The sequence below is a fragment of the Chenopodium album genome, chromosome 3 (genome assembly GCF_948465745.1).
Source record: "Chenopodium album chromosome 3, dcCheAlbu1.1, whole genome shotgun sequence".
NCBI lineage: Eukaryota > Viridiplantae > Streptophyta > Magnoliopsida > Caryophyllales > Amaranthaceae > Chenopodium > Chenopodium album.
In genome coordinates, this window is record NC_137836.1 from 65,187,440 (window position 1) to 65,209,885 (window position 22,446).

The following is a 22,446-nucleotide window of genomic DNA, read 5'->3' on the forward strand; positions in this document are numbered from 1 at the left end:
GCTTCACTTTCCACCATTTCCAGCTACCACCCAACCACCACTACAACAAATTGACTTTTGTGCCATGGGTAAAGTCGTTGCACAAGTTTAAAATTTATGTGGCTATAACATTTAGCCATAGGATTTTTGAAATTTACTCCCGTGGCACAAGAGGCCGTGGTTAGGAATTTGCCACGAGAAAATGGATGTCATGGCAAATTTTAATTTTTATGCCACGGATATTCACGTGGCAAACAAATTCACTTGCCACGAATATTAACGTGGCTAACATATTATTGGCCACAAATATTACCGTGGCTAATAAACAATGTTGCCACAAATATTACCGTGGCTAATAAGCTTGTTTGCCACATATTACCGTGACTAATTATCTCTCTCTCTCTTTCTCTCAATATATAAATATATATATTATTTTGCATTTTTCAACCAAATTGATCAATAGACACAATACATATGTATGCATAAAACTTAGATATTTGTATTAATAAATTGTAAATTTACACTTTTCATCCCAAAATAATGAAGTAATAAATCAATTAGAGTACACTATAATTGTCTTTCAAAAAAAAAAAAAAATTACAAAGAGTACAATATGATTGGAGAAACAACAATAAGCAAGTAGTAGTGTCTAGCACAGAGCAATAACAACGTCCAACTACGACAACAGTGAAGTATTTAAAACACCTTTGTTTCTCTGCCCAGCACACTACAAAGCACAAACTTCTTCAATTTCTTCTAATAGGTGCTTTCTTCTTTCTGAGATCTAGTCATTATAAGTCCAAAATTTAGTTCATTGCAATCAGAAGAAGTATATTTGCATATACTCAAGGAGTATGAGCCAATGTAACAGACATTACTCAAGGAGGAGAATATAGAACACTAAGAAAGAAAGTATAAACTACACTTCCATACAAAAAAAATTGGCTCCAAATATTAAGCTCCTCCAAAGTGTGATTTCTGCAAGTACACTGGTTTCAGGATTAGCATTGATTACACAATTATAAGAAACAAAACTAATGCTACATATTGAAAAGAAATAACATTTTTATTCCCAAAAAATCAAGGTTTATAAGTAGGATGACTAGAAACAATAGGGCAAGTAATCGCTCTATATGATTTAATGTTGAATCAATATTAACAGTGTAATTTGCATTGCAACCTTCACTGATACACACAAACCTTCGAAGCTCAAGCTCGGTTTCTCCAGCACTGCTTATAAATTTACAACCACCAGTTCCTATCCTGTACTGGACAATAGTGCCGATTAGAATGATTTCAAGTACAGACCAATGATTATTATCAAGCTCAAACAGTTGTAAGTCGTAAGCTAAGATGAAAAGCAGCTGAGACATAGGCCTCAACAACATTTTAAGGGTACAATCAGCTGAACATTTTTCATGATTTCATTAGATTGCATGATAGATCAGCTACTAGCTGAAGTCGGAAGATAACAGGGACACAATGAACGGCTGAAAGAAACACATAGTGTTTAGAAGATCCCAAATTCACTATGTATCATTGTATCATTCTAAGGAGATCAAATTTTAATCTCATTTTTCAAGAATCCGGCCTAACCCCATTAGTCCATAAAGAATAAATATCAGAATAATCCATACGCAATCCACTCAACTTTAGGAATTAGGATTAGGATGCATAATCAAGAAAAACCTAAGTCCTAATCAAGTAAACAACTAACTTAATAAGCATATCAAAATCATGATTGTGGCCTTACAAGTTTTAAAAGCAGAGTAGTTGTAGGGAATAATTTCAAGCCTTTAAAATCCCACTAGCTTGAACCCCACTGTGATCATACATTAAAGTACGGTGGCGTCCAAAAGGGAAGAAGATAGAGCAAAAGAGTCGCCAACAAGTTTTTAAGGAACTTATAAACCGTTCACGAGGTGAAGGTTACACCCCTTAACAATCCAAGAGATCGTCAACTCCATAAGGTCATGAACCAAATAAGGGTTCGGGGATGATGGTACAAATCCAACCTAAAAGAGATTGAACCTGCCCTAATAATAGGCCTCTACTTTATTCTGATCGTATTCATGTGCGCTTTCTGATTAACATGCAATCATTAGGATTAACCTTAAACCTGTTTAATCTATGTTGGTTGAACATTAATGCACACATAAACTATTATTGGCGATCACTTGAATTTATAATCAGAATTAACCTAACAAGATTATTAATTATCTTATTAAGCGTGGTTACAAGTACAAATTCCCTTTAAACATACAATAAAGGTGATCAAGCAATAACAATATAAAATAATATGTATCAAGCAACATAATAAATAATCAACATCATTAATAATAATAATATCAATCATAATCATAATAATCATAATCATGTTGAAGCATAGCAAGATCCTAGGCATGATACTAACAAGATTAATAACAAACCCTAGCATGTCACTAAACAATAAAAATCAAATCTTTAGCCCTAACATGATACTAACAATCATAAATATTAGGAAGAATATAGGAAGCATCGTACTTTTAATCATACTTGATATTAAAATTACCCTAGACATGATACTCGGAATTTATTTTTGTCACCCTAAACATCAAATTAAGGAAAACATCCTAACATGATACTAGGAATCAAAATAACAATCTAAGCATGATTTCTACATCATAAAATCAATAAAACCATTAAAGTACTTACTTGGATGCCTCGTACCTCTTTCTAATAACAAAATGCACACGTTAGTAACTTCAAGGAAAATAATAAACAAAGCAATTAAATTAAATAATTGAAATATAGATTTGGGACCAAACCCTCAGAAATTAAAACCTTTCACGTCTAGGGCGAAGGCAACTTCGAATATGGCTAGGTGTTTCTAGATCTTGTGAATGCGGAATTTTGTATGAAAAAGCAAGAAAGAATTGAAAAAAGAAAAGAATTCTAAAGAATTAATATTTATTGAGAATTGATGAATGAGAGATGATGATGATGAATTAATGAATTGCGAATGAAGACTTGCGAATGAAGAGAGTTGGTTAATTAATTGATGAATGGTAATTGGTGAATGAAAACGGAGTTTTTGATACGATATTTATAGAGAAAATCATCCAAAAAAGATAAATTAACAAAACAGAGTCTGACGATCGCAAAACAGCATTGGCGCCAGCCCTGGCTAGCTGGCGCCAGGCACCAGTGGCTAGCGCCAGGCGCCAATGGCTAGCGCCTGGCGCCAAGCCTGGTTCCAGGAGCCAAGGCCTGGGGTTGGACGCCTAACTAGATTTCAACGCGTTTTCGAAAATCTGATAAATTTCCCGTACTGGAAGATAAATAATATAATTTCTTCGAAAATGCTATTTGATCTTGATTAAAACTCTGAAAAGTCCTAATTGAATTAGGAATGAAAAGAACCTTCTAGAAGATTTTAGAAGACTAAAACCATTCCTAATTGCATTAGGAATGATAAATCATATTAGGCCCTCCCCTAGATCATTGGGCCGCACATAAAGCTCAAACCGGGCCCAGTTTAGTAAATTGGCCATAATTTCCTCAATATTCATCGGAATTGGGCTTATAATATATCGTTGGAAAGGTCTTTGCAAGCCCCATCCAACTACACCACTATTGGACCCATATCATGGACCAACCAAACTGGATCGGCTGTTTTCTTAAAATAAAGTTTTCAAAATCAGGGAGAAGAGAAAAGAAATAAAACTTTCCGCAACACTAGACCTTTCCACACTTTCGTTTCATTCGATTATGATTCGACGTGAAAGGCACTCATCACCGGGTTTGGTTTTGGGGAGACACAAATGGGTGTCTACAGAAGCCCCCACTTTGACTGAGTTTGGAGAAACGCAAGTTTCGAAAACGAAAGTCAAAGTAACGATAGGGACGGAGAATGATTCAGAACGTTCTGCTATCCTAAATCAATCTTGTAACGCCGATACCTGTAAAACTAGCATTAGTTAAACAGATAAAAGAGTTAAGAAACGCGTATCTTGCACCGTCGAGCACACGTCTCTGAAAGTAACCGATTTGCTGCTGTACTGTTGTTTTGATGACCTCCTGCAAGCTAGAGAATGCCATCCCGCTTGAAAACCGCTACGCCTGTAACTGCTTCCAAATTAGAAGATCGCTTCGCCTGAAACTATCCTCCCCGCTATGATAACATTCCACGTCCAAGGGAACATCATCGAAGATTATTTCTCTCGAAACAATCCCCATCCGCATTGATAATATTCCACGTCCAAGGGAACACTATCGAAAATTATTTCTCTTGAAATAATTCTCATCTGCATTGATAATATTCCACGTCCAAGGGAACACTATCGAAAATTATTTCTCTCGAAATAATTCTCATCCGCATTATAATCATCTTCCATGCCTAAGGGAATATGATCGAAGACAACTTCGCCCGAAATTACCTTTAGTTGTTTGTGACAACTTTCCGCAAGCTAGGGAATGACGTCGAAGACATCTTCTTTTGAACTCATCCTCATTTGATGCGATAATTTTCCAAAGGAAATTACCGAAGATCCACGCCTGTCGATCTTTAAAAGTTCGCCTGAATTTTGCCTTTGCTATGCCTATACGTCGGCGCTCTCTTGCTTTGAACCTGTATGTCGGTGCCTTTTGCTCTTGAACCTATATGTCGGTGCTTTTTGCCAATGAGCCAATGCTTAGGCGCTTTAAGCTAAGTGAGACGATCCTTTATCAGGTCGACCACTTTACGTAATCAAGCCGATTACTTAAATCATGTCAAATTGCTTGGAGGGGCTAACTGGCGTACCAAGGAACCCAAAAATATATTGCAGAAAGTCAGCATAACCCCAACAGGTGGCTGGCTGCTTTGGCGTCGCTTAAAATCCATCAGTGCAAACCATATGGCATTAGCGCCAAGCGCTGATGTTGGCGCCAGGCGCCAAGCCCAGAAAGTGACGCCAATGCCTAGGGACTGGCGCAGCACGGGAATCTCTTTAAATTCCCGTTTTTAGTTCATTTCTTGGTTCTGTTTATCGCGAACGCTGCTCGAAGAAATCGAAAGCTTCAATGGATCATTGCCCATTCGTTTTTCAACCGAATTCGCTCAAATTTGTTGCAAATCAAAGCTATTTTCATCTACATTCCCAATCTATGTAAGTTTTCCTCAAACTCACACCGGTTTTTATGAATTCTTGGCATGTTTATTCACAAATTTTATGAAAACTTAAATTCTATGATGCTCAATTTGCTTTGTTTATCAAGTTTCATGCCATGAAATTGCTTGTTTATGTTTATATATTGCCTTGGGAGTAATTTGAGACTTGTTTGACTCAATTTGGTGAAGAAATGAGCAATCTGCCATTGTTGGACCTCTTAAGGTCGTGAAGAACAATGTGGTTTGTTCTTGACGTTTTTGCTAGCAATTCTTGTTCAATTTGTCACAATAATCACTATAGTGTTGCAAGAAATTGTTTGATTGCTTGAAAAAATGCTTTCATGCTCAATTTGAATTTGCGCTCTGTTTTAGTACTACGTACTCTGTATTTTTCAAACATAGTATCATGCGGCTAGGCAAACCTTAGATACTATAGAACCTTAATTTATGATGATTCTGCACAATGTAGCATGGCTAGACAACGAGGCTCAGGTTCACGGTCCCGAAACACTAGACGGGAGCATGACCCCGTGGAGGACGACGCCACACCGTCCACTTCGCTTGGTCGGCTCCCGGAGTGGGACGAGCAGACTTTGTTCTTTGCCCCTGTCCACCACATTTCTGAGAGGGTGAGACGGGGAACCGAGCCTGGGAGGACACGGCATCACGGCTCTGGCTGTGATGGCCTAGGCGATTTGTATAGGATGCACATCGCCAGGGACCTCGAGACGAGACTCCTATGGGAGTCATGCGGACTAGTTACTCTGTTCGAGACCTCCGAGGCTATGGTCGCCTCCAGCGGGGGTCACCACGTAGTACGCGCTTTGGTGGAGTTGTTCTGGGACACCACCAACACCTTCCATTTTCCCTGGGGCGAGATGATGGTCACCCCTACAGACTTCAGTCTCATCACAGGACTGGAGTTCACTTCTGTGCCGCTGCCGTTTGACGGTGGGATCGACGTCTTTTCTCCAGAGGTCGAGGAGTTGTTGGGACCGATAGCTATTCGTGCCCGAGCTGAGGTCGAGACGACTCAGTTCAGTGCTAGAGGGATTCGCCGCTCGACGCTGGCAGCGACTCTTGATGATGATGCGACCACCCGAGAGCAGCGGGTGCGCATCTTTGTGCTGATGTTGTTGTCAGGGACATTCTCCCCTGACAGGGGTAGTAGGGCATTGCTTTACTACCTCCCTGCTATCCGTGATCTCCAGCGGATCGGGACTTATGACTGGGCCAGCTTGGCCTACGCTGATTTCGTCCGTGCGCTGAGGGACTCGTGTCGTCACCGGTCCTTTAGGACGAATGTTGCTTTGTCTGCTTTCTGGAAGGTCGTAGAGGTAAACATTATTCCCTATAAAGTTTAGCCCTATATGTTAGTTAGCATTTACTCACGCTTTTAACTTTTTTGTAGATCTGGTTCTACGAATACTTTCCTTCCGTTGCGCCGGCGAGACCATCGCCGAGGGGATATCCGGTGAGCGCCTCTTGGGGCGGCCACCATGTGGACATGTCTACTGCACGTGTCCGGAGCCGGATCATCTCGGTACGACTTTTAGTGTTTATGTTGCTCTTCTGTGGTGTTTTAGACATATTCTTGTCTGATTGGTGTTTTTATAGGGACCTGAGGTAGTATACCGACCGTGGGGCGGTTGGACAGTCCCTGGATTAGCCGCACAGTACTCTGCTGAGCGTCGCTATTTTCTGGGGACCTACGGAGCGGTTGCGTATTTAGGAGAGAGAGTTGCTAGACAGCACTCTTCTGAGGTTTTCGTCGTTCCTGCTCCTCCGCCACGTCATATTTTCGACGAGAGACAGTTGTCGAGCATGGCTGAGGGATCTGGTTCCCTCTGGCGGTCCCATGTAATCCTTGGGCGGTGTTACGCTGAGGAGCTGTTACCTTTATTAGCTCCAGCCCCTGTATCGGCTGAGGATGTGAGGGTAAGATTCTTAGCTTTTTATTTTTCGCTAAGTAGCCCCCAAGTAATACCTTACTGATTTCTTTATGTTTTATCAGGATGGTCCCGCTGAGTTTGTGCCGCCCCGTATGTCCATTCACTACCAGGGGATATACGGGCCGATCGAGGAGATGATTTCTCCGGCTCCCGAGGGCGAGCGCTTCGTGGAGCAGTCGATTCCTCGCCACCAGACCAGTGTAAGCCTAGTTTTAATTCAGAATTTTGTATTCATTTATCATGTATTTTCACTGACTTATTTTTCTGACAGTTCTCACGCGAGGTGGTTTCGGCTATGGCACGATGCATAGATGCCTTCCGGAGCCAGCTCGTCCGGATGAGGAACGCGGCTACCTGTCGTCGGGACGACGTTGTCCGAAAGGTAACCTTTCTTCACTTATTATTTCTGCATTATGGCTTCAGTTTTACCTTGTTTCTGATTTAACTCCTTTTTGCAAGGTCAGCCTATCGCTTCTCACACCCGTACACGACCTGAGGGGCGGAGAGATCCGGCGAGGTCTAGCTTGAGACGTCGTCGTACTTCGTCAGGAGGTAGAGGTGGTCGTTCCGAGGCTGCTCGAGCCGACGTTGCTGAGGGCTCGGGATCTTCTTCTGAGGGTGCTCCTGCTACACCGGTAGGAGAGGCTACCTCAGCTTTCAGAGGTGGTGGGATGTACGAGGTTGGCTCGTCATCGCAGCAGCCTCCGCGGTCTCAGCCTCAGGTTGATCTTGGCTGGAGCAGTCCTGTCTTGAGTCTTCCTCCTCCTACGGAGACTGGAGCTGGTGCTGAGGCTGGAGCTGTTGGAGAGGTGACTCCTCGTATGTCGCAGTTTTATGGCATGATGGGCCTACGTCCTCCGGCGCCGTAGTCTGTTTCTGTATATGTATTTTATTTTGACTTTTTTATAGAACTTTTGCCTTTGACTCATTATTTAGACACTTTGTATTTTTATGTTATCATAAATTTATTTGAATATTTATTATTATATTAGTGTATGTTAGTGTGTGCAAGAGACGTGTGATAACAATTTTGCGCAAAAAATTCCGTCATTTTTATTATTGATGGAGGATATTATCCGACTCTCTCCCCCAAAAAGAAAAATAAAAAAAAAATGGAAAAATGCTGTTTTTTTAAAAATTAATATAAAATCCAAAAAAGAAATAAAATTAATTAAAAATAATTGCTATATTTAATTAATTAAGAAAAAAGATAGAAAAAAAATATTTAGAAAAAATTAAACGGGGCCATAAAGTCATTAACCGACTCAAGTTTAATATCAAAACGCAAACTGAGCACGCGCGGCTTCCCTGCTGACTTGGCGCCAGCTGGCGCCAGACTGTGGCGTATGGCGCCAGGCGCTACACTTAGCGTGTGGCACCAAGCACTGATGGGTGGCGCCAATGTCGGGGCTTTGACGCCAATTGACGCTGACTCCGTATTTCATTCAGATTGAAATTCTTCGCAATTTGTACATAAATAGCCCCCTGCTCAGCCGATTCTTCTCATAATTCCAGCGAAAAAATTATTCTCCTCTTTAGAAAAAAAAAAAAAAAAATAATCATGTCTTTAGCCACTAAGACCTTCACCCAATACACTCATGAATGGTGTCGATCTCTTAATGCTAGAGAAAGAAAAGAATTAAATTTATTTCACTTGGGGGGAATTTATGGCATCAAAGGGGTAGATTTAGACATAGACTTCATACATACCGCTTTAGAATTTTGGAACATCGATACGCATTGTTTTAGAATAGGGTATGATGAAATTAGCCCTTTGCCAGAGGAATTTGGTGCTATCTTAGGCTTCCCTGCAATAGACCTGGTAGTAATCCCTAGAGTAGATGCATATTACTATAAGGATTTTGAGCGCTTCTTTAATTTAAAGGATAGAGATTTATCAAAAATAGTAGATGGCAATGTAGTTAACTTGAAAGAATTCGCACGCCATTATTTTGATAAACCTCTTTCTGAATCTTTTCATATATACAGAAGAAGGGCGTTCTTATTTTGCATGCTCAATCAATATTGTCTTAGTAGTGGTAAAAATAACGAGGGTCAATCAATTATAACCACTGTACTAGAACAAATTGAATCAGGGAGAAATCCAATGCCATTGATAGTTGGAGAGACTATGATTAGTCTAGATGAATTGAAAAGGGACCCAAAAGCGCCTCTTCACGGCTCTCCAATTTTATTACAGGTAGAAAAATAATATTTTTAATTACAGAAATCAAAAAATATATTTTTGTATTGTAATAATAATTTATTTGCATTGCAATTTTTACAGATGTGGCTAATGGAGAGGCTAGGATTAATTAGCCCTCCGGACGACATTGAAAAATATACTCCCACTTGCTTCGTGAGAAGGAAGAAGTGCATTCCTAAAATTGGGCGCCATGGGTGGAGAAAAGTCTTTGAATCACGTGATTTTGCTATCAAGTGGGTCATCCCATGGTGGAAAATAGAAAGGATGGTTGGTGTTAACAAGCAACCTTTCTGCCGTCTCCTAAGCTTGTCTCGTGTGACATATTATTATCCCCGCAGGGTAAAAAGACAATACGACTTGCTTCAAAATATTCCTTCCGGGGATCTTCGTCCTCCCTATGAGTACCCCGTATCTCAAGAAGTAGATAGATTCGACACTTACTGGAGCGCTAGACCTTTATGGGAAGTGATTGCCCAAAATTTTCCCTCTTCTTTACCCAATGAAGTAAAGAAGTGGTTGCTGAAGAAATCTTCAATTGATCAGGGTAGAACCGATGTGAAGAATCGTCTAGGTGACAGGGTGACACCGGCCAAATAACGCTTAGGTGCAAGAATTGAATTCAAAACACCTACAATGCCTAGGAAGAAGAATACTATTAGAGACAAAGGGAAAAGGAAAGCTAACACCACGGACAAAAAGGCTTGGGTGGAAAAGAAGCATGGGGTGCTAGCTGAAGGGGAAACAATCTATTCCAAAATTGAATGTAGGTCCTCTAAAGGATGCCTACTAGCTAAAGTAATGGATGAAGAGGAGGAAACAGAAAAGAATTGGAAAAGAGCTAAAAAGGAAAAGAAAGATTAAAACCATTGCTTAGCTTTAGATTTATTAGATTGTTAATTTTTATTTAAAGTTAATTTATTTCAGCCTTATTTAAATTCCATTAACAATGTAATTTTATTTTATTAATGAAATTTCAGCTTTCAATTAAATTGTTACTTTAAATTTATTTTATTAAAGCAATGAAAATCGAAAAAAAATTAATTTTCCAGAGATTCTTCGAGTACGGAAGTCGAAAATTTTCCGAAAAACACCGAAATTCGGCCAGATTTTGTTGCTGAATTGGCGCCAGTAATTGTAGTTTGGCGCCAATTATTGAGGTCTGGCGCCAGGCGCCAATACCATCAGCTGGCGCTACTAGCTTGTGGCTGGCGCCAGACTCTGTTCTGCGACGCCAATAATTTGCCGACTTTTTGTTGACTTTTAGTTGATTCTGGAACGCGAAGATGTCGAATAATAAAGTGGCCGCACCCGTAAAGGGTTGCCTACGTATCCTTTCCTAAGGAATCAGGCTGAACATAGCTCTCTTGAGTGTCTTACTCAAGTAATTATGGGTAGTATTTTTTAAGTTGGTCAAGATTGGTCATATTTGAGAATTCATTGCCATCCATATCAGTTAGTTTTGCTGCACCACCTGACAGGATTGTCTTGACAATGTAGGGGCCAGACCAATTAGGTCTAAACTTCCCCCTTGGATCTAAAACATTTTTCCTTAGTGCTTTTAATACCAAATCTCCTACTTTGATATTTCTTGTCTTGACCTTCTTATTAAAATGTCTAGCCATAGCATTGAGTGTGATGTAGAGCTTCTAGTCGTTTTTCGTCGAGTAGGATCAATTCTTCATATCTTGCCCTAGTCCATTCAACTTCATCAAGTTTACTCTCCAGCGCAATGCGTAGAGATGGTATTTCTAGTTTGACAGGTTGTACGGCATCCATTCCGTATACCAAAGAAAATGGTGTATTTCCTATTGACGTACGGATTGACATGCGATAACCCCACAGTGCGAAATGGAGCTTGTCAGGCCAATCCTTATAATTTTCTGTCATTTTCTCGATGATAGTCTTTAAATTCTTATTGGCTGCCTCAACTGCTCCGTTTGCTTGAGGTCTATAAGGGGACAAATGATGATGTTGGATACCATATTTATGTAGCAATTCTTCACATTCGGCTTGAAAGTGAGTTCCATTGTCACTTATCATTTCATGTGGGACTCCATATCGACAAATGATATTTCTCTCGATAAAGAGTGCTACATGTTTTGCAGTGAGTTTAGCGTATGATTGCGCTTCGACCCACTTTGTAAAGTAATCAATTGCTACTAGAATAAATTCGTGGCCTCCTGTCCCTGGGGGAGTGATTTTGCCAATTATGTCAATTCCCCATGTAGAGAATGGCCATGGTGATGTGTAGGTGTAGAGCAAAGATGGAGGAACATGTTGTAAATTGGCATAAATTTGACACTTAGGGCATCTTTTCACGTATTGATGGCAGTCCCTATTCATGGTAGTCCAATAATACCCTTCTCGCATTATTTTCTGGACTAACATTTTGCCATTTACATGAGTTCCACAGATTCCTTCGTGAACTATTCTCATTATTCTTTGTGCATCCACCTTTCCTACGCATAGGAGAGCTCGACCTTTAGGTACCCTTTTATGTAGCTCGTTGTCTATGAGTACATATTGAGAAGCCAAAAGTCTCAATGCTCGTTTTGCTCTTTCGTCAGCATGAGGAGGGTATTCTCCATTGGTGACATAGTTGAGAATGTCTGTGTACCATGGTTCTTCTTCTTGTTCTTCTTCTTCGTCTTGGACTGAGTCGTCATCTTCTATAGCCTGTATATATGCTGGTTTGTGCCTTTTTTCGATAGTTAGAGGCATTTGCTCGATTTCCGTGGGAATCCTAACCATTGATGCTAATCTTGCCAAGGCATCAGCAAATTGGTTTTCTTCTCTAGGTAGATATGTGTATTCTACCTTCTCTAACTGATCGGTAAGAGTTTCCAGATAAGTTTGGTAAGGGGCTAGGCTTTCGCTCCCTACTTTCCACCTTTTAAATATCTGATTGATAATCAAAGAAGAGTCTCCGAATATCCTTAACTTCTTTACTCCCAATGCCAGGGCTGTTTCAAGGCCTACAACGCATGCTTCATATTCAGCAGCGTTGTTGGTAACGTCGAAATCAAGCTTTATTGAGATTGGGACGTGTTCCTCTTTAGGTGATACTAGTAGCACTCCGACGCCACATCCCTTTTGGTTTGAGGCTCCGTCGAAATACAAGGTCCAAGTATCATCTTCGGTGACCATCAAATCTTCATCTGGAAATTCATTGTCTTGTATTGGTGTCGAGTCTTCTATTGGAAAGTCTGCCAGAAAGTCTGACACCACAGATCCTTTAATAAGCCTTTTGTGGCATAAACCGCACATCAAACTGGGCTAAGTTGACTATCCATCTTGAAATACGTCCATTGAGTGTTGATTTCTCGAACAAATATTTGAGTGGATCTAATCGGGATACTACGAAAACGGTATGCACCAACATGTAATGTCTCAACTTAGTTGTGGCCCACACCAAAGCGAGGCACAATTTCTCGAGTGGTGTATAGCGTGTTTCGTATTCGAGCATCTTCTTACTTAGGTAATAGATTGCATTCTCTTTGTTTTCTACCTCTTGTGCTAGCATGGCTCCCATTGTCTATTTGGTAACTGTCAAGTATAACCTAAGAGGTATTCCGGGAAGTGCTGGCGCTAATACGGGAGGATTTGCGAGATAGGCCTTGATACTGTCAAAGGCTTTTTGACACTCATCATCCCATATTACTGGTACATTCTTCTTGAGCTTTTTAAAGATTGGTTCACATATCGTTGTCAGTTTTGATATGAACCTACTTATGTATTGCAACCGGACAATAAATTCTCGAATCTGTTTCTCAGTCTTGGGCGGTGGCATCGACATGATTGCTTTAATCTTGGTTGGATCTATCTCTATTCCTCTAGAGCTTATGACATATCCCAAGAGTTTGCCCGAGGTGACTCCAAAAACACATTTTGATGGATTCAACCTCATGTTATATTTTCTTAGCCTTTCGAAAAATTTCCTTAAGGCTACTTGATGGCCTGGACGGTCCTTTGATTTCACAATCATGTCGTCGACATATACTTCAACTTCTTTGTGCATCATGTCATGGAGTAAGGCAGTTGCTGCACGTTGGTAAGTAGCACCTGCGTTTTTCAACCCAAATGGCATTACCGTGTAACAGTAAGTGCCCCATGGTGTGATAAAGGTCGTTTTCTCCATGTCTTCTTCTGCCATGAGAATCTGATTGTACCCTGCGTATCCGTCCATGAATGAGAGAAGCGCGTGATTTGCCGTGTTGTCTACCAGAATATCGATGTGTGGCAAAGGGAAGTCGTCCTTTGGACTTGCCTTATTTAGATCTCGATAGTCGACACACATCCTTACCCTTCCGTCTTTCTTTGGAACTGGGACGACGTTGGCGACCCATTCGCGGTATTTGGATACCTTGATGAAACCTGCAGTTATTTGTTTTTGAACTTCTTCTTTTATTTTAAGTGCTACGTCGGGTTTCATTCGACGCAACTTTTGTTTTACAGGTTTCATTCCTGGGATTAATGGTATAGTGTGTTGAGCTATTTCTCTGTTAATGCCTGGCATATCTTCATATGACCAAGCAAATACATCAATAAATTCTTTAAGTAAGTTAATTAAATCGGTTCTTTCTTGCTTATTCAATGTTAGTCCGATTTTAACTTCTCTTTTATGAGTCGAATCATTTGAGATGTCAACTGTTTCAGTCTCTTCAATTACTGGTGTTTTCTTTTCAAGTGTTTTCATTGCTTTAATAATTTCTTTATCTTTTTCATCGTTCGCTAAGCAATGCTCGTCATCTAGGGTTAGGGAAGAACACGAGAAATAAGGAGAATGAGAAGTATTATTATACTCTGAGATCATTACATCAAAGAGTGATATGTCCTCAGGGACTGGATCACTAACTATCCTAGGAGAAGAAATAGGAAGGGGAGGCATTATTGCTAAAGACTTAGAAGATTCTAAAGGGAAAGACTCAGACTCAGACTCTAACTCCGACGACTCTTCGAACATCGGCCCTTGCCCTGTCGTGATTGATATCTTCCTTCCACTCGGAGTAGTCACCTTGATAGTCTTGCGCCACCCTTGCAATGATCCTTCGGCTGGAGTAATTAGCTTCGATGGGTCGAAGTTTTCGCTTTGTAGGACCGTTTGAATGAGTGAGGAATTATCTTCCTCATAAGCTGACTCATTCTTTTCTCGCTTAAACAGTAATCCCATGACGTTAAAGTCAAAGCATAGGGGTGCTTTCTCCTTACGGACGGGAGTTGGGATTTCGTCAGTGAAGTAGCAATCCAAGAAAATCTCGAATCCTGGTTGTCGTATGCCATTTACAACAAATGGTTCGGGAAATTCATGGCATGGATAGTCCTCTCCTTCTTTTATAAACTGACCATTAAGCGTAAGAGGGTACTGATCCATTGGAATCGCTTTCTTTTGAATGCGAGCGTCCTTACGTGCTTTCAACTTGTCCTGGGCTCGCTTGAGATCTTTCCGAGTCGGTTCAAAACCAAGTCTGAAAGTATCTAGTTTAGGGAGGCCAGGTGACTCCATCGATTTTGCTATCCCCTTCTTCTTTCCTAAGGTCATTCCAGGGAAGTGTCCTTGTTTCTTCAGCATGGTGTTGATAATCATGTTGGAATGAGGGTCGTGGGAAAGAGATGTCCTTTCATCCTCTTGGATTAAGGAGACTTCGTCGTTAAAGCCCCATAGGTCTTCGTCATCTTTGTCGTGCTCCACATTGATAATTGGATTTTCTATGGATTTGATCCTCATCGGCGAAGCGTCAATAGTGATTGGAATTCCTCCAACTATGGCTTTCACTTGTTGGTTGAGAGATGAAGGGATGGCCTTTCGATCATGGAGCCAAGGGCGTCCTAATAACAGATTGAATGAGGCTTTGATGTCTACCACTTGAAAAGTAGTAGCATGTTCTATTGCTCCTGCCGTCACATTTAGGGTTATTTTGCCAAGAGCTTGACGGCGAGTATTATCGTAAGCTCTTATTCCTTGTGTGGACGGAGTTAAATCCTCATCCCTTATGCCGAGCATCCTCGCAGTCCTAAGTGGACAAACATTGATAGCTGATCCATTGTCTACAAGATTCATGGGAACATTCATCCTTTTGCAGACTACCGTGAGGTTTAGCGCCTTGTAGTGTTTGTCACCTTCTGGGGGTAAATCTTTATCAGAGAAGGTGATTAGATTAATCGGACTAGGGAGGTCACTTGTGAGGAAGTTAGCTTGTCCCTCAGGAGTGGTGTCAGAATCTATCCCGATTTTATCAAAGGCATTCATTACAGCCAACCTATGTTCTCGAGATGTTACCAGGAGCTTCCATACATTCATCTCAACTTTTGTCTTCTTAAACTGTTTAACGATGTCATTGTCTTCGATGATAGGTATGGGAACTTGTTGTACAGTAGGCATAGGTTGTGTTGAAACGGGAGGTTGCATTCTCCCGGATCTTGTGAGGACATCTATTGATGAATCTTCTTCAGCCCAAATGTCGTCTGTGGTGTATGATACAGAAGGTGAAGGTCCTACTATGTCCTTTAGGTAGACATCTTCTTCATCACTGTCCCATACTCCATTAACAGTTATGTCCTCTTCTTGTTGGACTTGGATTAATTCCTTTTCATCAATCATTTTCTGCACCAAATCCTTGAATTTGAAACAGTTTTCTAGGGTGTGCCCCCCTGACTGATGGTACTGACAGTAATATCTATCTGTCCTTTTTAATGATTCAAATGGTCTCGGTTCGAGAGGTTTGACCTTGCCACTCTCGGAGAGCATTTCGAACATTTGCGCATATGGGATCCCAATTGGAGTGTAAACTCTATTGCTCTTCTTGGGTTTTTCGGTGACTTGTAAGGGAAAATACTTTGCCTCATAAGTCGTTTTTACTGGTGTGAATTCTCTTTTAGGTTCTTCCTTTGGGTATGGAAGTTCATCATATTTCTTGTGAAGTTCGTTCATAACTTTGAGAGTTTCACGTAATAGTTGCGATGTCTCCCTCATAAACAGTGTGAGAAATCGTATGTCTTCCTTGTTTGCTGGTTCTGGAAGGTTATCTCTGACATCGAAAAAGATCTCTTCTCCTCCTTCTTCGACATTGGTTGCTTTGACAGGCTTAATGAGAGATGAGGGGTCAACTTCGTTTTCTTCATCGGAGATAGCCAAAGTATGACCTAGAGGTGCGTTGTCAATGCTTGGCTTCTTACTGGCAGGGGGCAATGGCAGCTTGTTACTGTCAATTAGGTCTTGGATAGCTTCTTTAAGCTTCCAACAACTTTCAGTAGAATGGCCCCTACCTTGGTGATATTTGCAATATGCGTTGGGGCTCCAGTTAGCCGACCTCTTCTCAACTGGTGGATCTCCAAATGGCCCAATGGGAGTTATAAGACCTTTTGCATTTAATCGATCAAACGCGGTGTCATAACTCATGCCAATAGGAGTGAAGTTACTCCTAAATGGTTTCTTTTGTCCTTGGTTGTTCATGGCGAGGACCTCTCCTAGATTAAAGGTGCCAACATTATTTGAGTGGGCGGTTTTGGAAGAAGAAGGATTGTCGTTCTTCTTTCCTTTCCAGCCACTGTTGGAGCTATTGTTGGCAGCTTTAGATTTAACCAAGTCATCTTCAATATTGATCTCAATATCATAAACGGCCTTAAAAGTATGAAGGTTATTTTGATATTTGAGATGCTTGGAATATTTTTCTTGGAGGTTTTTAATGAACATTCTTACGGACTCTTTTTCACTTGGTACCTCGATCATTTTAGCTGAGGTTTCTCTCCACTTGTTAAAGAAAGAAGTGAAGCCTTCATTCTCTTTTTGTTTGAGGATTTCAAGTTCTCTATGGTCAGTTTTGACTTGAATGTTGCATTTGTACCTATCAACGAAAGCGTTTGCTATGGATTCCCAGGTAGAGGTCTTTTCCTTTTCGAGAGAAAACAACCATTGTTGGCAAACGGTCTCGAGAGATAGTGAGAACAGAGAAGGGAAGACTTTCTTATCGATACCCTTGATACTCATTATTGTTTCAAATGCTCTTAAATGGAAGTAAGGGTTGTCAATTGCCCTAAATTTTGGGATGTCGTTGGCGCTGAACTTCTGTGGAAGAAGATCTTTATCCACCGAGACCCCTTGGGATGTGAGTTCTTGAAACTTGTAGTCGCTGGACAACTTGCTTAGGCTCTCTTGCATGAGGTCCATTTGTTGTTGTTTCACGGGATCATCGATCTTAAGTGCGAGAAGCTTCAGTGTCTCAGTTACAGTAGCCAGTTGGTTCTTGAGATCGTTGACTTCTTCTTGAGTTGCCATTATAACTGTTGCTTTCCTCTTGCGGGCTATAGGTTTTTCGAAAAGTTGGACTTGTATGAAGAGGTTATCTTTGATTAATCGTCCTTCCTTTCTTGACCACGCGCTGTAAATTAAGCCATTTTGCGTTTTAATTACTTGACTCGAATCAACTTGACTTTATGGTTTTTTTTTTTTTTTTTATAAAAAAAAGTATGCATATTTTTAGGGAACAATAATGTACATATATTTTGGGAACTAAGTATTATTATTTATTGGAGGATTAATATCCGACTTACCCCCTTAAAAAAAATGACGAAAAAAAAGCGCGCACACAAGACTCTCTTAATCATGGTCAAGACATGTGTATTGGTGTGTGCATTGAGTGTAAGTGACATGTTTGGACTCTTGTGTAAGACCATGGGACTTAGTGTCTAAACTCGAACATTTATTCAATTAAGCATTATTGTCAGCAAAATTAACCGAATTAAACAGAAAACTGATTAATTAGACATTAGGTGATGACTCGACAAATAATCCGAACTGTCGGCCAAGCGACAGAACTGGCGTCGCATTATGGTGGTTGGCGCCAGACAATCTAGTTAATGTCTGGCACTACACACTATAATGTGGCGCTACAGCTCAGACTTTGGCGCCAATATTGGAGCTTTGGTCTGGGACTGTTTTCGGTATTATTAGTCAACTAGGGCATGCCTAAAGTCGTACTAGGTCAATTCTGATTAAAAAAAACTTTATTGACTCAAATTAATTAATTAATTAATTAATTAGGCAAAGTTCTTTAAGTCATTAATTTTAGTCTCAACACAAATCAACAAACGGTTAAGAGAAACATAGAATATATATGCACAACAAATAATGCACAATTAGTCAAGTAGGCACAATATGATGCAATGAGTTCGCAACCTAACCATGGCTCTAGTTCTCTAAAGTTCGGGATATGGTTTAGTCAATAGAGGGTCCATGGTTAATTGTCCGGATGCACCGCGCGGAAGCCTAACCGTGAAGGGTTGGCGCGTGTGGATGGGACACCGCGAGTTTTAGAAAAAACTCACTTCCATGGTTTGGTGAATTCAACATCTCGGATGTACCCTTTGTTGCCAGGAGCGTTCAATCGGGTAGATGGAGCATGAATTCCCAGAGGGTTATGTCCATATGTAGAACACATATGGGTTTCAGAAAAGTGAGAAAAAATTCAATCAGGAAGCAGGATCGAGCAAACAATACGAAAAACCGGTCGAAATTAGAACGCATATTTCTGGCTTGGTATTGGGGGAAATTGGCGCCAGAAAACAGAGACTGGCGCCAACTTTTAACTGTAGCGCCTGGCGCCAATACTGGCCCCTGACGCTACTTCTCACATGCCTCAGCAGCTTTCTGTGCTCGATAAAATCTTACAGTTTCGCGCGGTGTTGTTTCAGTCCTAGTTGTGAAAGACATTTCTCAAATTTCCTACGTGTAAAATCCTATGTTTTTGACTCATTACGGATGGTCTTTCCAATGAGAACCTTTTTATGCATATGACAATAATGTTAATCAAAATTACGCACATGAAATACTTAGAACTTTTCGAGTCTCATCCACTCATTCTAAATCATTGCCGAAACAAATTAAGGAATTAAAATAGAAATCCTCCCCAGTGGAGTCGCCAAAAACTGTAGGGAATAATTTCAAGCCTTTAAAATCCCACTAGCTTGAACCCACTGTGATCATACATTAAAGTACGGTGGCGTCCAAAAGGGAATAAGATAGAGCAAAAGAGTCGCTAACAAGTTTTTAAGGAACTTGTAAACCGTTCACGAGGTGAAGGTTACACCCCTTAACGATCCAAGAGATCGTCAACTCCATAAGGTCATGAACCAAATAAGGGTTCGGGGATGATGGTACAAATCCAACCTAAAAGAGATTGAACCTGCCCTAATAATAGGCCTCTACTTTATTCTGATCGTATTCATGTGCGCTTTCTGATTAGCATGCAATCATTAGGATTAACCTTAAACCTGTTTAATCTATGTTGGTTGAACATTAATGCACACATAAACTATTATTGGCGATCACTTGAATTTATAATCACAATTAACCTAACAAGATTATTAATTATCTTATTAAGCGTGGTTACAAGTACAAATTCCCTTTAAACATACAATAAAGGTGATCAAGCAATAACAATATAAAATAATATGTATCAAGCAACATAATAAATAATCAACATCATTAATAATAATAATATCAATCATAATCATAATAATCATAATCATGTTGAAGCATAGATCCTAGGCATGATACTAACAAGATTAATAACAAACCCTAGCATGTCACTAAACAATAAAAATCAAATCTTTAGCCCTAACATGATACTAACAATCATAAATATTAGGAAGAATATAGGAAGCATCGTACTTTTAATCATACTTGATATTAAAATTACCCTAGACATGATACTAGGAATTTATTGTTGTCACCCTAAACATCAAATTACGGAAAACATCCTAACATTATACTAGGAATCAAAATAACAATCTAAGCGTGATTTCTACATCATAAAATCAATAAAACCATTAAAGTACTTACTTGGATGCCTCGTACCTCTTTCTAATAACAAAATACACACGTTAGTAACTTCAAGGAAAATAATAAACAAAGCAATTAGATTAAATAATTGAAATAGAGATTTGGGACCAAACCCTCAGAAATTAAAACCTTTCACGTCTAGGGCGAAGGCAACTTCGAATATGGCTAGGTGTTTCTAGATCTTGTGAATGCGGAATTTTGTATGAAAAAGCAAGAAAGAATTGAAAAAAGAAAAGAATTCTAAAGAATTAATATTTATTGAGAATTGATGAATGAGAGATGATGATGATGAATTAATGAATTGCGAATGAAGAGAGTTGGTTAATTAATTGATGAATGGTAATTGGTGAATGAAAACGGAGTTTTTGATACGATATTTATAGAGAAAATCATCCAAAAAAGATAAATTAACAAAACAGAGTCTGACGATCGCAAAACAGCATTGGCGCCAGCCCTGGCTAGCTGGCGCCAGGCACCAGTGGCTAGCGCCAGGCGCCAATGGCTAGCGCCTGGCGCCAAGCCTGGTTCCAGGAGCCAAGGCCTGGGGTTGGACGCCAAACTAGATTTCAACGCGTTTTCGAAAATCTGATAAATTTCCCGTACTGGAAGATAAATAATATAATTTCTTCGAAAATGCTATTTGATCTTGATTAAAACTCTGAAAAGTCCTAATTGAATTAGGAATGAAAAGAACCTTCTAGAAGATTCTAGAAGACTAAAACCATTCCTAATTGCATTAGGAATGATAAATCATATTAGGCCCTCCCCTAGATCATTGGGCCGCACATAAAGCTCAAACCGGGCCCAGTTTAGTAAATTGGCCATAATTTCCTCAATATTCATCGGAATTGGGCTTATAATATATCGTTGGAAAGGTCTTTGCAAGCCCCATCCAACTACACCACTATTGGACCCATATCATGGACCAACCAAACTGGATCGGCTGTTTTCTTAAAATAAAGTTTTCAAAATCAGGGAGAAGAGAAAAGAAATAAAACTTTCCGCAACACTAGACCTTTCCACACTTTCGTTTCATTCGATTATGATTCGACGTGAAAGGCACTCATAACCGGGTTTGGTTTTGGGGAGACACAAATGGGTATCTACAGTAGTTCAAAAGCAGACCTTCCATGTTTCTGAAGCAAAGATCTACAGATTGATAAGTAGGATGAGTCGTAAGAACCAAATCAATGGTGTTCTATAAGCTTTTTGTTCAATAATTTACTGCTGCATAATTACATTTACACTGAAATAAAGAAAGAATAAAAATCACAAATTTGACAAAAAAAAGATAATAACAATTTACAGGGCAATTAGAAAGTAAAATATGATATAATATGACCAAATTCAAACTACCACACAAAAATTACATAATAACACAAAAATAATCAGGTTGTAATTATAAAATTCTAAGAACCAAACTCAAATTCCATAAAAGCTAAATACTTTGCAGAATTATCAATTTCATTAAATAGATAAACTGAGCAATGTAAGACCTAATCAAGAAATCACCCAGAAAACATGAACTAAAAATCCCCAAAATCAGAAATTCGCCAAATAACAAACCAAAATCCCCGCAATAAGTTGAATCACACACAAATAACAAACCAAGTTAATTAAACTGCAGAAAAATTAGTCATAACAAAATAGGAGAGAGAAATAATTGTAGTGGATTAAATATACAAATTGAGGAAAAAAAATTATCGAAACCCTAACCTTCCTCAATTGTTGAAAATGAATGAGACAGAAAAGGAGTTAACTTGACTAGGTGCAAGAGTCTACAGTGGAGGTAGATACTTCTGATTGGTGGTGGTCGCCGATCTTCAATGAAGACAAGCGTGGGCGGCGAACTGAACGAAGCACCGTGGGTGAAGATGGAGTACTGGGCAGCGAAGATGAAGGAGGTAGTATGGATTTGGCGGCGACGGAGGGGCATCGATGGAGTGGACGACGAGATGGAGGTGGCGGTTGTACGTGATGGATGAAAGTGACAAGTGAGGGGATTAGGGAACTTGCTTTTGTGATATGAAATCACAAGCAGGAGAGAGGACACCCTTACTTGGGTTACTTTAATTTTCATTACAGTTCCATCCTTTGGGAATTGGGATGCTCTGGATTTGGAGATCGTTCTAGGTGGTTAGATTCTAGTCCCCTCTCAATTATTGTTGCGGTGGATTGATTTTTTAGTTTTAAGACTAAAGCCCCAATATGAATACTAAGAAAGACTTTGTCAAAAAAATTAACAAAAAATTAATGTGCCTCTAGTCATGTAGTTTTAATACTTTGTTTCTATTTAGTTGACACGTTCAATTTAGTCACATATATTGAGGAGTAAGAATGA

At 39.8% G+C, this 22,446-nt stretch overlaps 1 long non-coding RNA gene across 1 annotated transcript; it reads right to left on the bottom strand.

Annotated features, from left to right (window-relative positions):
* Window positions 1–777: 777 nt before the first annotated feature.
* On the bottom strand, window positions 778–21,875 carry LOC145614801 (uncharacterized). The gene is made up of 2 exons (XR_014107165.1): window positions 21,822–21,875; window positions 778–1,242 (listed from the first exon to the last, which is right to left on the bottom strand). It is a non-coding gene; the product is annotated as an uncharacterized LOC145614801 (long non-coding RNA).
* Between the last annotated feature and the right edge of the window lie 571 nt (window positions 21,876–22,446).